We start from the raw sequence: 10,960 nt of genomic DNA, 5'->3' as shown, positions 1-10,960 counted from the left end.
CAGCCCTAAACACAAACACTCGTTATAATTCCTACGGCAATCGAGTTAACAGGCTTCCCTCACCTAGGCACATCAGAAGAGATCTTCACGATCTAGAAAGTGAGGTACAAACGGGAACCTCTAGATCATCGAACCTATCTGGCAGGACCGGAATAGAATTCACAATGATGCTGTAGCGCAGACAGTAAATAGGTAGAGTTAGAACAACGTACTCGGAGATATTAAACTCTGCAGTTATAACATACTTTCTTTTATACTGTCCTGTGCTCCGGTTATAATTTAAGAGGTTTTAATAATCTAGAAGACGTTTAGTTTAAAAACAGTCTCATTATGTTGCGCATAAGGAGTAGCCAACATTTTTCACATTGTTGTACAGTGTTATCCTTCAAATAGTAATTTCTAACGGTTAACATGTGACTTTCTTTTTCAGAACAAACAATTTTTTTGCTAGTGCTGCAGTTTTGCTATTTCTTTATTTATTTAAAACATCTTTCACCACCAAATCCCAATTCCACCTTTTGTGTCTTCAGCTGGTTGAGATTCAGCATTGTCGTGATTTTCACCAGCTGCCTGGGGTTGTTGCTGCAAAATACAAAACAAAAAAAATATTTATTTTAAATTGTAACTCTCTTTTCCTTAGTACTATTTACCTGACCCAAGGCAAGAGCCAAAATTGTAAAGAATATTAAAGTATTAACGAAGAAGCGCATTTTGAATTGAAGTTCTCTAGTCCAAGTCTACTTTATATACCCTATTTTGGTTTCGTAAATAAAATGCAACTACAAAGCAGATGAAATGATTAATGAGTTTTAAAGTGATTTTTTTTTAATTTTTTTGTAGAATTTCTTTATTTCCGCAATTTCATCATTAGTGCGGATGACAAAGTATTTTTTGTGCATCTGCATACATACGTATTTATATTGAAACAATTAAAAACGAATCTTCAGAGAGAAGATAATAAGGTCTTCCGAGGGTCTCACGATGGAATACCACAATATCTTCTAAAACAAGGCTACACGGTCTTCTTATAGAATACCATAAGGTCTTTCGATAGAAGACCACAAGATCTTTTTTAAGGACAACAAATTCCTAATTAGGGTACCAAAAAAGTTTTTTTCTGTTTTCAGCGGTTCAGTGGACTCAATTATTACACTGACAGATCCAATAAATGCAGTATATACGAATAAATTTCATAATCGTTTCTATATTACAGGAACACCACATAGCCGAGGTTTTTGGAAAGTTCGTTCATTATAGAGAGAAGTATAAGAAGTACAAAAATAATATTATAGCATTGAAAAAGATTCCACATAGGGGATGAAATGTCTTCCTATAGAAGTTCAAAAAGTTCAAAAGACCACACGGTCTTCTGATGGAAGATCACAAATAGAAGACTACAAGATCTGCGTTGTTTGGATCTGTCAGTGTAATAATTGAGGAAGACCTTATTGTCGTCTATCAGAAGATTCTTTTTTAATTGTTACAATATAAATACGTATGTATGGAGATGCGTAACAAAATACTTTGTCGTCCGCTCTAATTATGAAATTGCGGAAATGAAGAAATTCTACAAAAAAATTAAAAAAAAATCACTTTAAAACTCATTAATCATTTCATCTGCTTTGTAGTTGCATTTTATTTACGAAACCAAAACAGGGTATATAAAGTTGACTTAGACTAGAGAACTTCAATTCAAAATGCGCTTCTTCGTTAATACTTTAATATTCTTTACAATTTTGGCTGTTGCCTTGGGTCAGGTAAATAGTACTAAGGAAAAGAGAGTTACAATTTAAAATAAATATTTTTTTATTTTGTATTTTGCAGCAACAACCCCAAGCAGCTGGTGAAAATCATGACAATGCTGAATCTCAACCAGCTGAAGACACGAGAGGTGGAATTAAGATTTGGTGGTGAAACATGTTTTAAATAAATAAAGAAATGCATCTTCAGGAAGATAAAATCGCAAAAAACGTCAAGAAATATTCTTAAAATATTTACTTAAAACTAAGGTAGCCCTAGCTACTTCCTGTTTACCTTACCATTTCTTGATGTTTTTTTGTGATTTTATCTTCCTGAAGATGCAATTCAATGAATTGCGAAATATCGAATAATAAGGATAATTGATATATTGACCTCGAGCTTGAAAAAATACTTATTTTTATGGTGAACAAAAAGGTAAAAAAACAACAATAAAGAAATAGCAAAACTGCAGCACTAGCAAAAATAATTGTTTTTTTTTCTGAAAAATTCACATTTTAACCGTTAGAAATTACTATTTGAAAGATAACACTGGACAACTAAAACTAAACCCTTTCGAGATAATTAAAACCTCTTTTATTCTAACCCGAGCACAAGACAGTATAAAAGAAAGTATATTACAACTGCAGACTATGACATCTCCGAGTGCGTTATTTACACTGTACCTGTTTACCTCCTGCGCTACAACATCAGTGTTAATGCTTTTTCGGTCCTGCCTAATAGGTTCGATGATCTAGAGGTTCTCGCTTGTACCTTTGTATCTCTCTCTCTAGATCATGAAGATCTCTCCTGAGGTGCCTAGGTGGCGGAAGCATGTTAACTCGATTGTCGTAGGAATTATAACGAGTGGTTTTGTCAAGGGCTGAGATAGACTCAGTCGCTGTCAGGATCGGCCTAAGGACCCACAAACCTTAACTAAAACTTAAGTTTACGATTTCGATCTTTATTATACACTCTTGGTGTTTGTTGAACAAATATATGTGAGGAAAATGGATGTAGTCGATTAAATGAGTTCTGTGCTACTCGGGCGTGGATCGGCTTTTCTCGACACGGGTCGCTGTCGGCTCGGCAGTTGTCGGTTGTGGCTCGCCTCTAAATTAGTAGGGTTGGTGTCGGTTCTGTGCAATCGGTGGGCTATCGGCTCGGCAGTTTTCGGGTGTGGCTCGGCGATGCACTCGGGTTGGTATCGGCTCGATGCAATCGGGTGGCTGTCGGCTCGGCTGTTGTAACTCGGCTCTAAATTAGTAGAGTTGGTGTCTGCTCGGGTTAACCGGGTGTGGCTCGGCTATGCACTCCGGGAAGAGATTTGTTAATATGTAGGAGCTGGCTATGAGCATGGAGCTTGATAAGAGCTTGGAGCTTGCTAAGAAGCTTGGAACTTGCTAAGAGCTTGGAGCTTGCTGAGAGGCTTAGAGCTTCCTAAGAGCTTGATCGATTCATAGCAAACGAGTAGCGAGACTGCGGACAAGCCACACGTCTGGTCGTACGTTGCCGGCTGGTGCTCGAATCTTCGATGGGGAAACATTGAAATATATGTACATTTGGCTGCTAACACGAGGTGAATGAGAATTATTGTGCAGAAGCGATTGTCGTTAATTACACCGGAGTTAAATTTGTCCACTATGCAAAATATGCAGTGGTAGTTGATGGTAATGTGTAGGTAGTATATGAAACGGTCGCGTTACAGAATGCTCATTGCGATAACACTTAGGCAGGTATTGAATCGACTACATATTGTTGTGCTAATCCACCGGTAAAAAAATCGACAAAGTTGGTCCACTAGTGTCATGAGGAGGCACCCTGTTGCAATCCTTATTGCTACATTCTGGTTGGTTTGAATATTCTTCCACTGCAAATCACACTGGCGCCGCAGTCAACAAGGTTTTTATACCCTCAGTATTTATGCTAATGAGGGTATATACATTTTCATACGGGCAAAATGTGCCTCATCGAAATAATGGTTTTAGACCCCAAGTATGTTTGGACGAATTATGTTCCAGACATTTTGGAGTTTATTTAGCCATGTCCGTCCGTCTGTCTGTCTGTCTGGCTGGAGCGCAAGTTACGTCCCAACCCTTCCCCCTTGACTAAAATTAAATTAAATTCATTTATGTCTGCCTAATGTAGCGAAAAACAAAAGTCTCAAACGAAATTTGAAACTTTTGTTTTCGTTCCCACATTCACAGACAGTCATTTAATGCAGCGTAAGCAAAAAGCCTTTGCTACATTAAATGACAAACTATTAAAAATATGATTTTTAAAATTAGTCTTAAGACCAACGTTGGAAATAAAGCACATTAAAAATTAAAACCGTGTTTTTCTAATTCCAATTTAACTCGCACGATAACTCTCGAATCGATCTACCGATTTCGTCCAAAAATTGGCTTTCGTAATATTTTGACCAAACTTAGTTTAAGTTCGAAGATGGGTTATATCGGTCCACTCTTTCCCGTACCTCCCCCACAAAAGTTCGGAAATATTCGGAAAATTTGTGCGCACGATAACTTTTGAATGAATTAATCGATTTGGTCCATACTTTGCGCATCGTGAAATTTCTACCAGACTTAGATGATGTTCCGATATGGACTCAATCGGTCCACTCCTTCGCGTACCTCCCTCACAAGTTTTCGGAAAAAAATCAGTTTAGGAGCAGCTTTCGAATCGCTTTTTTTTTTGTTGTAGCAACTTGTATTCACTGCCCCCCATACGACGGTATAAGTGTTATCAGGGGCAAGTCCATACTTCCTCAGAAAATTTCCTGAAAGATATATGTAGTGATTGGAGCGCAAGATAACTCTCGAGCGGACCTGCCGATTCGGTCCAAAATGTGGCCTTCGTAATATTTTGTGCAAGTTTTGTTTAAGTTCGAAGATAAGCCATATCGGTCCACTCCTAATAAATGTACCAGATATAGATCAGGTTCGAATATGGACTATATTTGTCCACTCCTTTGGGTACCTCCCACACAACATTTTGGATAAATTCACTTTAAGACCTGCTCTCTAATCACTTTTATTTTTGTTGAAGCAACTTGCATTCGCTGCCTCAATTACGGCAGTAAAAGTTTTTCAGGGGCAAGTCCATACTTCTTGAGAAAACAGCCCGAATGTTGCAAAAACCCCCTATGGCACCATATGCAGTGGCTGGAGAGCTCGAACAGAATACTGCATTCGTCCACACTGTGGATATCGTAATATTTCTTCGAATATTAGATGAAATTCGAAAGTGGTGCTTATACGTCCACTCCTTCCGGTACCTCCCCCACAAAAGTTCGGAAATACTCACTAAAATGGTACGTGCAATTTCTCATAGACGTAGCAACCGATTTGGTCCAAACTTTGGATCTCTAAATATTGCCGACACTTAGTTTATGTTCAAATTTTGGCCCTATCAGTCCAATTCTTGTAGTACCACCCACAGAAATGTTCAATATTTTTTAGTGGTAAAGGGTCTGTTTGAAGCGATATTATCTTTTTCGTAGGCTAGTGTGATAAAATAGCTATATTTATCGATATCCCCGCCAATTTTTGAGCTTTAATCCTATCCATACTTTTGTCGGCTCATTGAAAACTCCCCTAAATACATACGTTTTTTTTTTTGGGAAAAAGGTATTTCAATCCACACAGGCTGAGGGTATATCTCTGTCGGCAAGGCCGACTGACACTTTTTTACTTGTTTGTCAGCATTCCAAGTGCTGCCGTCCTGCGACTTGAGGACCTTGTTTTCATTTCTGATCTTGCTACAAAAAGCAGAGGCTGGCAGGGACTATGTAAACATGGTATTGAACGTTACGTCCAATATTTGGGGCTAGTTAGTAGTCGGATTCAGGGCTCCATCGGCCAATATATTCGGAGGGAGCCTCATTTCACACGTCCAGGTGGTGAAAAGTGTGTGGGACATTTTACTCACGTGCAAGAACTACTCTAAGTCAGGTTTGTAGACTTTTAACCTATCACATGCGTCATCCACGATAGGTCAAGATTGTACAATCATTCGCATTCATTACGATATCTATGCCGTATGGAAGGTGTTTAATTTCAGAGTGGTAGAGATTAGTTTCGAAGACATAATCCCGCATTGGGGAACTTCCTGTTTCACTCTATGGGTCTTAGCCTTCGTATTTCTGAATTCCACAAATGATTGGCGTCCACACATCTAGTTGATTATCCAACGTTTCAAATACGGTGGATTCAAGTTCACGGTATAGGAGGCCTTCCATAGATCAAGAGCCACCAAGACTGTTCGATTATAGGGCCTATTGTAATTCATTCCTCGCCTTATATGTGTGAATATCACGTGTAATGCTATTATGGTGCTATGCATTTTCCGGAACCCATGCTGATGTTAGGTAACTGAGAAACAGGTTCTCATCATGTGGAGGCTGTCTGTAAGATTCCCTTTTACTGCCCTTGTTGTGTTGCTTAAGTTCCCAGGCCTTTGCCAACGAAAAATTGAGGACAACTGTTTAATAATCAACGGCCTATTCATCCAGTTGCTTTAGCATTACCATTGTGTTAACTCTTTCAATAATTTCGCGCTTTAGATAACATCTGCAAGATCGCTCAACGTAAATTTTGGTGATGTCTTATTGGCTGAGAGGACTCTTATACGGCGTTGCACACTCCTAAACTTTCACTGTCACGCCGTTAAAGGAAAAAGCCGATCTATCTTCCTTTTCTCCCGAATCCACAAATGAATTAACCGATGCCCACAATTAACTACATTCAGTACGAATATTACATTGCTTCAGGTGGTCCTGCCACTTTTTATACCCTCCACCACAATATGCAGGGTATAATTAAATTTTTCATTCCGTTTGTAACACATCGAAATATTCATCGGAGACCCTATAAAGTATATACATATATTCTTGACCAGGGCAAAATTCTAAGTCGATATAACCATGTCCATCCGTCCGTCTGTTGAAATCAAGATACAGCTCGGAATTTTTAAGATAGAGCTTTGTAATTTGGTATAGAAGTTTCTATTACTTATAGGATGTTTGGGATTGCAAATGGACTATATTGGTTCACGTTTTTATATAGCCACCATAGAACGGTACCACCCGATTTTCGGTATTTTGAAGGTTTTAGCATCAATATCACACCAAAATGGCTGAAATTTTTTACTTAGTCTTCGTTGGGGAAATAAAACTTTCCCCCAGAATTTTGTCGGTATAGCTCCTCGTCTACTTATTCGGTATTTTGAAGGTTGTGGCTTCAATATTACACCGAAATGGCTGACATTTGGTACTTAGTCTTTACTTGGACCATTAAAGTTTCCATATGAAATTTGTTGGTATTGGTATTGTTGGTATTCATATAGCCCCCATGGAAAGGTACCTCCCGATTTTCGGTATTTTGAAGGATGTGGCCACAATAATAAACCGAAATGGTTGACATTTGGTATTTGGTCTTCATTTCGGGTACTAAATGTTTCGTATGAAATGTGTTGGTAAAGGTCCACGCTTTCATATACCCCCCATAGAATGTACCTCCCGATTTTCGGAGTTATGAATTTTGAAGGTTTTACCGAAATATCAGAAATTTGGTATTTAGTCCTCTTTGAGTCCGCCAGAAATTGTTAGGTATAGATCGACGTTTTGATATAGCCCCCTTGAACCTCCCGAATTTCGGTGTTTTGAAGGTTAGCCACAGTGTTTTACCGAACTTGCTGAAATTTGGTATTTATTCTTCTTCATAAACGAATGGAAACTAATTGTTCCATTTTACTTCAATACAACTCGTGGTGGAGGTCGAATTATTCTATTTGTAATTCGAATTATTCTATTTGTACTTTGAATTATTCCATTTGTAATTTGATTTGTTCTATTTGTAATTCGAATTATTTTATTTGAAATTTACGTTACATAACAACAACAAACATCAAAAATGTTACCACGTATTCCACATACTTGTATATTTCAAAATAAGCAAAAACATATTTTTCAAAAGTGATAAATTTATACAACTCCTTAAATAAAAGTTAAGCAAACCTATAATAATGGCCCTTAATGTATTTATTTTCTGATTTAAATGTTTCATTTAAAACCCTGAACACAATTTATAAAAATTGGTTTTGTTGAAATGTGACAAAACGTGTTACATGTGCCACAAACTACCAAAAACATGAAAAAAGAATCCATTAAACAATTTAGCAACTTTTTGCAATTATAAAAATTGACCATAATTAACTTTAGTTAATTAGAACAGAGTTCATAAAATATTGGATCTTTCTACACTTTTAGCCTGTGTGGGCTCAAACATTAACTTGAGTTTTTCTCGAATCAGGCAAATGGCGTATGGAACACATAAGCATGATACCTACGAGTTGTTAAAAACGACTAGAAGGGAGCATTTAAAAACGATCTGAAGGCAGTTTTTAAAGATGTTCTGAAAGGGAGTATTTATGGTGGATCGATGCACGATCAATTATAGACAATCAGAAGGAGTATTTGTAAAAGATCTGATGCAAGTCTTCATGGAAGAGCAGAAGGGATGGTCAGTGGAGATCATAAGGGAGTGTATTACACAAAACCCGAGGGAGGTCTTTATAGACCAGAAGGGAGTCTTCATAAACGACCACTTTTTTAGACAAACAAAATAGAGGCTTAATAGTGGACGAAAAGTAGTCTCTATAGAAGAGCATAAGACATCTTTATAAGCATTCAGAATGGAGTTTTATGGACGACCAGAAGCTTTTATAGTGTTGTGTACGATCTGAAGTATGTCTTAATAGGCGACCACAAATGAGTCTTTATAAAATACTAAGGGGGAGTACTTTAGGACGACCTGAAGGGAGTCAGAACATCATCATCAAAAACGTTCCTCCAACTTCACCGTTTATTTTGTCGTCATAGTCGGAATACGAGATACCTCCACAGTCTCCCCAACAGCAACAATCGAGTCCACAAAATGTTCATCAATAAAATTTCGCAACAAACTTAGAGTCATCGTAGACTTTAAGATACGGTTGCCTCGATCCAGAAAAATAATTTCCTTCCTTATACACCAGCCTGTTCACTACTGACCTATTTCGCTTAAGCTTGACTTTAGTGACCCATACCAGAAATGTATGGGGGTAAGCAGTAAAGTATGGAACTGTCGAGATAGAAATTTAATGTGTGGGTAACGCTACTGAATAATTTTGCTCATCATGAGCTTTGCTCTGAGAACCCGATATTTCGTTGTTTTAATTTTTACATGCATAAACCTCTGACCGCCATACTTTCATAAACAATGGATGAAAAAATATTGGCAAGGGTTCAAAGAATTTACCAATCACCATCATCTGCATCCTTTTGCTCGAATAATTCCATGACCATAATTCCAAGCAGAAGCGACGGGACCAACAAGCGAGAGTGATTAGCTTCATCATACAGATGCGTAAAGTCAAAGTGTTAGGGAACTTAATCTTGAAGTCAAAAGGCTAACAGGCGAGTTCAAGAGAAACAAGTAAGAACGGCGTTAAGTTTGACCAGGCCGACCTTGTAATATCCTTCACCACGAGTTATATTGAAGTAAAATGGAACAATTAGTTTCCTTTCGTTTATGAAGAAGATTAAATACCAAATTTCAGCAAGTTCGGTGGCTAACCTTCAAAATACCGAAATTCGGGAGGTACCATTTCATGGGGGCTATATCAAAACGCCGATCTATACCTAACAATTTCTGGCGGAAAATTGTTAGACTCAAAGAAGACTAAATACCAAATTTCTGATATTTCGGTAAAACCTTCAAAATTCAAAACACCGAAAATCGGGAGGTACATTCTATGGGGGCTATATGAAAGCGTGGACCTCTACGAACACATTTCATATCAAACATTTACTACCCGAAATGAAGACCAAATTCCAGCCATTTCGGTGGATTATTGTGCACACATACTTCACAATACCGAAAATCGGGAGGTACCTTTCCATGGGGGCTATATGAAGGCGTATACCCACAAATTTACGACAAACTTTAATACCCCAACGAAGACTAAGTAACTAATTATAGCCATTTTGGTGTGATAATGATGCTAAAACCTTCAAAATACCGAAAATCGGGTGGTACCGTTCTATAGGGACTATATCAAAACGTGGACCGATATAGTCCATTTGCAATCCCACACATCATATGAGTAATAGAAACGTCTATACCAAATAACAAAGCTCTATCTTAACAATTGCGAGCTGTATCTTGATTTCAACAGACGGACGGACAGACGGACATGGTTATATCGACTTAGGACTTTTCCCTGATCAAGAATGTATATTCTTTATAGGCTCTCCGATGAATATTTCGATGTGTTACAAACGGAGTGACAAATTTATTTATAACCTGCATATTATGCTGGTGGGTATAAAAAGTGGCAGGACCACCTGAAGCAAAGTAATATTCGTACTGAATTGAGTAAATTGTGGGCAACGTTTAATTCACTCATGGATTCGGGAGAAAATGCAGATAGATAGGATTTTTCCGTTAACGGCGTGACAGTGACAGTTTAGGAGTGTCCAACGCCGTAAAAAGTCCTCTCAGCCAATAATATATCACCAAAATTTACGATGAGCGATGTGGCAGATGTCATCTAAAGCGCGAAATAATTGAAAGAGTTAGGCCAATATGACAATTCAATGGTAATGCTAAAGCAACTGGGTAAATAGGCCGTTGATTATTGAACAGGTGTCCTCAATTTTTCGTTGTCACAAGACTGGGAACTTAAGCAACACAAGAAGGGCGGCAGAAGGGCATCTTACAGACAGCCTCCACATGATGAGAACCTGTTTCTCAGTTACCCAACATCAGCATTCCGTTCCGGAAAATACATAGCACCATAACAGCATTACACGCCATATATACACATATTAGGCGAGGAATGAATCAGAATAGGCCCTACAATCGAACAGTCAATGTAGCTCTTGATCTATGGAAGGCCTTCTATACCGTGAACTTGAATTCACCTGTATTTGAAATGTTGGATAATCAACTAGATGTGTGGATGCCAATCGTTTGTGGAATTCAGAAGTAAGAAGACTAAGACCCATAGAGTGAAACTGGAAGTTCCTCAATGCGGGATTATGTCTTCGGTACTAATCTCTAATGAATTCGAACGATTGTACGATCTTGACGTCGGGTCCTATCGTCGATGAAGCATGTGGTAGTTAAAAATGTCTACATAGCTGACTTAGATCAGCTCTTGCACCTGAAGAAAATGAAAA

At 38.0% G+C, this 10,960-nt stretch overlaps 2 long non-coding RNA genes across 8 annotated transcripts; one reads left to right on the top strand and one right to left on the bottom strand.

Annotated features, from left to right (window-relative positions):
- Positions 1-328: 328 nt before the first annotated feature.
- Positions 329-1,542, bottom strand: LOC141395195 (uncharacterized). Of its 7 annotated transcripts, none has more exons than XR_012410563.1 (3): positions 1,524-1,542; positions 651-779; positions 329-582 (listed from the first exon to the last, which is right to left on the bottom strand). It is a non-coding gene; the product is annotated as an uncharacterized lncRNA (long non-coding RNA). The 7 variants fall into 7 exon arrangements; XR_012410561.1 differs by having other exon boundaries at positions 1,496-1,529; XR_012410562.1 differs by lacking the exon at positions 1,524-1,542 and adding an exon at positions 1,485-1,520.
- LOC141395198 (uncharacterized) lies at positions 983-1,940 on the top strand. The gene is made up of 3 exons (XR_012410567.1): positions 983-1,098; positions 1,629-1,757; positions 1,825-1,940. It is a non-coding gene; the product is annotated as an uncharacterized lncRNA (long non-coding RNA).
- Positions 1,941-10,960: the final 9,020 nt, after the last annotated feature.

The sequence above is a fragment of the Musca autumnalis genome, unplaced genomic scaffold, assembly GCF_047663935.1.
Source record: "Musca autumnalis isolate F117 unplaced genomic scaffold, ASM4766393v1 scaffold_2, whole genome shotgun sequence".
Lineage (NCBI taxonomy): Eukaryota > Metazoa > Arthropoda > Insecta > Diptera > Muscidae > Musca > Musca autumnalis.
Note: the sequence above shows the minus strand (reverse complement) of the source record. Positions and strands in the feature narration are given on the sequence as shown.